Raw genomic sequence first — 6,334 nt, forward strand, 5'->3', positions numbered from 1 at the left:
TGTGAAGATTTGTTCGTGACTCTCAGACACTCCTTGCCAAGTATTTTCTGGCACAGCTTTGCATTTAGAAGGCATTGGCCTGGCAGCTCTCCAAGCCTTGATAAGGTCTGTGGTTGTAAATTCACCCTTGAAAGGCTGTTTGCCGGGACTTTGCTGGATGTGAATGAAAGGAACTCACATTAGCTTAATAAAAAGGGGTTTTGTCGGGACAAGGAGTCTGCTTCATGGTTTGAGGAAGCCTAGGTCAGAACAGTTCAATGACTCTGGTTTCCCCATTGATTTTCCTTGTCAGGAGGTCACAAAAGGGTATCACCTGATCCCTGTGTCAACCCTGAAGCTGACCTGACCGAAGCCATTTTGACAGCTTCAGTGTTACCACACTGGAGTTGAAGGATAGGGAGAGGGGAGTAGAGATAGCTGAGGTTTTGCAGCCGAAACAAAATACTTTCTTTTGGGAACCAAGGACATTCTCACACCTGGTCAGAGACAGGAGGAGTGAAGTCACCAGGCAACCGTATGGTGCCTTGATTGGACCATGTCACTGATTGTTTGGGTAAGAGGAAAATGTTTCACATTTACCGTATTTTTGGAGTATAAGACGCACCTTTTTCCCTCAAAAAAGAGGTTGAAAATCTGGGTGCGTCTTATACACTGAATGCAGCATTTTTGGCCTCCCAAAATCCTGCCCCCTTTGCAAAAATGGCTGTGTATAACCTTTAGGAGGCTTCCAGAGCGCTCCTGGGGGCCGGGGAGGGCAAAAACTAGCAAAAAAGGCTGTTTTTTTGCTTGATTTTGCCCTCCCAGCCCCCAGGAGCACTCTATAAGCCTCCTAAAGGCTATTCATGCCTCTTTTTTTAAAACAAAAAAACAATTTTTGGGAAGTCTGCAGAGTTTTTTTTTTAATTTGCCTTTTCAAAATCCTGGTGCGTCTTATACTCAGTAATTAGGTGAAAACAGTGGGAATCTTCAGAGTCGGTTTTCACCAGATCTGTGCCAATATGATACATCCAATAAAGCAATTCTTTGAGGAAATCTACCTGGTTCGGAGTTTTGCTTGCTATGGGTGTATTTCTTGGAACCCCGACACCCGGGAATTTGGGCAACCTCAGAAAATTCCCGGCTAGGACGTTATCGGTAGCAAAGGGGTAGGGCCTGCAGGCCACATGACTAGTTATAGTTATAGTTTATAGTTTTATTGATTTGTATGCCGCCCACTCCCGAAGGACTCCGGGCGGCTTACAATAAAACAAGGGAGGGGGAATAATACACAAACAACATTAAAATATACAACAATCACAATCTCCGGGGGGCTGGATATATCGAGGGCCCCCCGGCCTGCTGGAGCAGCCAGGACTTAACAGCTTTGCAGAAGGCCGGGAGGGTAGTAAGGGTCCAGATCTCCACGGGGAGATCGTTCCAGAGGGCTGGCGCTGCAACAGAGAAGGCTCTCCCCCGGGGAGTCGCCAGCCGACATTGGCTGGCAGATGGAATCCGGAGGAGACCTAACCTGTGTGATCGAATCGGTCTATGGGAGGTGATCGGCAGGACGCGGTCCCAAAATCCTGCCCCCTATAGTGACTACTATAACCTCCAACCCCACCGCTGAACCAACTCCTTGTTCGGACAACCGCTCATCCTGACGGACTGAAGGTAGGATAGAAAGCGTCACGGTGGCTCCACAAAGCTGCACCACAACATGAGCATAAAAGGCAACGACACAAACGCAAGAGGTTAGGCGAGACGGGAGCCGATCCTGCCATCCGGAGACACAAAAGAGCTTGTCAAGTTGTCACCAGCGATACAGGGAGGGAGGGAGAGAGAGAGAGAAAAAATTATTCCATTTCATAAATAGCCTCGACCGTCAAAAGTCGGAGGCTGCCAAAAAACCTCAGCGACGGTGGGGGGAGACAGTGGGTGGGTGGGGAGAAGCAAATTGAAAAGTGGATGACCCTTCTCTCTCCCCCCCCCACCCCCAGATTCCCAGAACACAAGGAGGGCCATCTGCATGGCGGGTGGGGGGGGGGCGTTAGCAGTGGTAGGGGGTAGGTGAGGGGGGGGGAGTCATCTGTGCAGCAATGATTACTTCCATCCTCATTAATGTATGATGAGATTTGAGAGGAGGGGAGGCCAGGGGTGTGACTGACGGAGACACATCCGGCAGCAGCTTTAATAGAAAAATGAAGGAGAGGGGAGGGGGGAAAGGGAGGGAGGGAGGGGAGAAGGGACAGTTCTGCACTCTGGGTGTGTTGTGTGAAAACAACACAACGCTTCTCTCCTTGAAAAGAAGGAGTGACATGACAGCAGTGTTCCAATATCTGAGGGTCTGCCCCAAAGAAGATTTGGGGGTCAAGCTATTCTCCAAAGTCCCTGAAGGCAGGACAAGAAGCAATGGGTGGAAACTAATCAAGGAGAGAAGCAACCTGGAATTAAGGAGAAATTCCCCGACAGTGAGAACAGTTAGCCAGTGGAACTACCTGCCTCCAGAAGTTTTGAATTCTCCAACCTTGGAAGTTTTTAAGAAGAGACTGGACAACCATTTGTCTGAAACGGTGTAGAGTTTCCTGCTTAATCAAGGGGTTGGACTAGAAGATCTCCAAGGTCCCTTCCAACTCTGTTACAGCTGGTCCTCAACTTACAACAGTTCATTTAGTGACCATTCAAAGTTACAATGGCATTGAAAAAACTGACATGACAATTTTTGCACACTTACGGCCTTGATCACCATGATCAGGCAATCAAAATTCAGAAGCTTGGTCACGAGTTCATATTTATGACCTGTTGCTGTGTCCTGGAGTCACGTGAACACTGCTATCCTGTCTCCCCTGGTCCTTCTCTTCATTAAACTAGACATACCCAGTTCCTGCAACCGTTCTTCATATGTTTTAGTCTCCAGTCCCCTAATCCTCTTTGCTGCTCTTCTCTGCACTCTTTCTAGAGTCTCCACATCTTTTCTACATCGTGGCGACTCAAACCGGATGCAATTTTCCAAGTCTGGTTTTACCAAGGCATTATAAAGTAACTAGCTGGATACCCATGCTTTGCGGTGAAACTATGTGATCAGGCAATGCAGGAGAAATCTGGTTCACTCCGATTCAGCCCGTTGGCTCAGTGGTGGTTGGTGATTGAAACACATATGGGAATATCGCTCCCGCCACCTTGAGTCCGGAAGCAGTTCCATAGGTGGAAGGCGTAGACATTTTGGTGACGTACCGATGTTTAGTACTGTAAGGAGCCCCAGACCGCTCCTGAGTGAAGGAGTGGAACGTCTGCCCGTTTGAACTGAGGTAACGGAATGTGAGGCAACTGGCAGTTGGAACAAATTCTTTTCAGGTGGGGAGGGGGAGTAGAATGCCTAACTCCTTAGCATCAGAGCGTGTCAATTACTGTACAAGAAATACTAACGATCCGATGGTCATTTTGAAAAATCCTTTCTTAGCGAGCACCTAGAAGCCAAGAGGAACCTATGTGCCAAATTTCAAGTTTGTAGGTTCTACGGTTCTGGAGATTTCGTGATGAGTGAGTGGTATTTGGCTTATATATATAGAGAGAGAGATTGCTAACACTTCACATGTTCACTCATCCTCTGCTTATAAGGTACACAGCACTGCAAGTTCTTTGCATTGACTCCAACGCATCCAGTTTGAGTTTCCTGGCATTCTCTTCGCCAACGATTTTTTGAGTCCTGCTTGTCTTTTTTTTTTTTTAATTGCACAACACTTCATGGATGTTTTTGAGGCACCGAGGCATGTTTGTCGCCCGGGGATCTTAGTGGCGCCTACAGCCCGGGCCTCTGTTGTTTGCTGTTGCAGCCGTCTCCATCGGCAGCCTCTGCATGAGCAAATGAGGCCAGAACCATCTTCTTGTGTCCAAATGGGGTTAGCCCTCTCCTCCCTTCTCTCCATCTCTCCCCCCCGCCCAACCTTTTCACAGCGGCTCTCTTAGGAGACGCCGAGTCTGCCCATTAAAACCCTGTTAAAACACTTCGGATGTTGTCAAGCAGTGGAAAAGCCGAAAGAGCCGAAGCGAGATGGTGAGATGCTCTCCGCCTGAAGCGGTTGAACGGTACTGTCAATATTCCGAGCACAGCTGTTCAGGATGAGCAACAACCTAATTCCTGCATCAAAATTTCATAACCTTCTCGAGCTGTGAAGAAACCAGAGATGCAGGCAAATTCCACACCAGCTGTCACGTCAAGGTCCGGAGGAAATGTCCTCGCGGCCTGGTTTTTATTTAAGGGGCAAAACCATCAGGCTTGTCCAGTGCTGAGCGACGATGGGAGAGCGGAAGAGGAGAGAAGCTTCCGTGTCTCAGCTCCAAGGGGGTCAACCCTTCATGCAGAAGTACTTTGGATCACACCTTGTCAGGGACACTCAGGAACCGCGTTGACAAATCTCATGTTAGAATATGTGTAGCTCAGGGTTGGGATGAGGGGGTCCTTGGTGCTCTCTGAGCTTGGTGGTTTTCTTGCAGACATTTCGTGACCCCAATAAGTAACATCATCAGTGTGAGAAGGGAGTGCTGTGTCTGGAGTGGTGATGGTGGTGCTGGAGGAGGAGGAAGAAGAGAAGGAGGACGACAACAACTGTGGGGTACTTGGTGATCTCTGAGGTTGGTGGTTTTCTTGCAGACATTTCATGACCCAAAGAAGTAACATCACCAGTGTGAGAAGGAAGTGATATGTCTGGAGTGGTGATGATGGAGATGGAGGAGGAGGAGGAGGAAGAGGAGAAGAATTGTGGTATCCTTGGTGCTCTCTGAGCTTGGTGGTTTTCTTGCAGATGTTTCATTACCAAAGTAGGCAATATTATCAATGTTAGAAGGGAGTAGTTACATACTGTATCTTGTCCTCTCAGTGTTGAAGGGAGCGGTCTTGAGAGCCCCTTCATTAGACCATTGCCTAATTTTAGCTTGTTTGCCTACATTGGTAGCTCCTCAGTTGGGGCATTGACCCCATCAAAACTGAAACCAGCCTGAGTATATAGCAACTCAAAGAACAGCGCGAGATTGGAAGATGTGATGAGACCTGGGCCTATAGAATCACCAAGAGTCAGACAAGATTGAATGGATAGCATCATTATCATCACCATTACTTCTTGATTGTTGGTCCAATGTTAATCTTGGTGATAATCTCTGCTCATCCAGGTGTTGATCATTGGTAGGGAGGCTTTTTGGTGTTTTGGTTTTCTTTTCTCACTGTTTCTTTTAAATGGTATGTAGATGTTGGTTATCTCAATGGGCCTGTTGATAGCTGAATGCCAGGTTTCCAAGAATTTCTCTAGTCTTTTCCGACTTGGCTTGGTCTAGGTTGCTCACAGTTCCCAGTTGAAACAACCGTATTTTTTGGAGTATAAGACGCACCAAGGTTTTGAAGAGGCAATTTTTTTAAAAAAAGTTTTTGCACTCTGCAGTCTTCCCAAAAACAGCCTGTGAATGAATAGTCTTTAGGAGGCGTATAGAGTGCTCCTGGGGGCTGAGGGGGGTGGTGGAATTGAGCAAAAAACAGCCAATTTTTTGCTCATTTCAGTCCTCCCCAGCCCCCAGGAACTCTCTGGAAGCCTCCTAAAGGCTCTGCATGGCCATTTTGGTGAAGGGGGCGGGGTTTTGGGAGGCAAAAAATGCTGTATTCAGTGTATAAGACGCACCCAGATTTTCAGCCTCTTTTTTGAGCGGAAAAGGTGCGTCTTATACTCTGAGAAATGTGTTATGTTTGAGTGTGTTCATGTGTTGTGTGCAATACAGCAGTTTTCATCATGTCTTCCGGCTGCTAGTTGGTGTTCATGGACGCTGCACTCTGCTGGCGCTCTGCCTGTCAGTTCTGCACAGTGGCTGTTGTGACAGTCCTTTCATTGCATGTTGTAGATGACTCCTGTTTCTTTGTTCTGTGGCTGCTGGGTCTTTTGATTAACTCGGGTTATTTTGGAGGGCTTCAGCTGATCTTTGTGCTACGTTAATTCCCTGGGGCTGTAGTAGTCTGTTGATGGTTTCTGAGATCCAGTTCTGACCGAGGCTTCCCAAGAGCCTGAAGCAAACTCCATGTGCCGAGAAAAACTCCCTTTATTAATTCCGTGTGAATTCTGCTCATTCACATCCAGCAAAGTTTTTCAAGGGAGGATTTACAGTCACAGAACTTATCTGGCTTGGAGAGCTGCCAGGCCGAGATCTGCAAAACTTGGCAAGGAGCCTCGGAGAGTCACGAACCAATGAAGCGAACTCATTGTCTCCTGCAAACTCCACTCCCCTTTCGCTCCTCTTTTATTTCCTCTGGGAGGGGCCATTCATCGTCCACCTGTGGCCTTTCTCCCAAGTCGACCCTTGTTCTTTAGCTCTTTCCTTC

The sequence above is a fragment of the Thamnophis elegans genome, chromosome 4 (genome assembly GCF_009769535.1).
Source record: "Thamnophis elegans isolate rThaEle1 chromosome 4, rThaEle1.pri, whole genome shotgun sequence".
Taxonomy (NCBI): domain Eukaryota; kingdom Metazoa; phylum Chordata; class Lepidosauria; order Squamata; family Colubridae; genus Thamnophis; species Thamnophis elegans.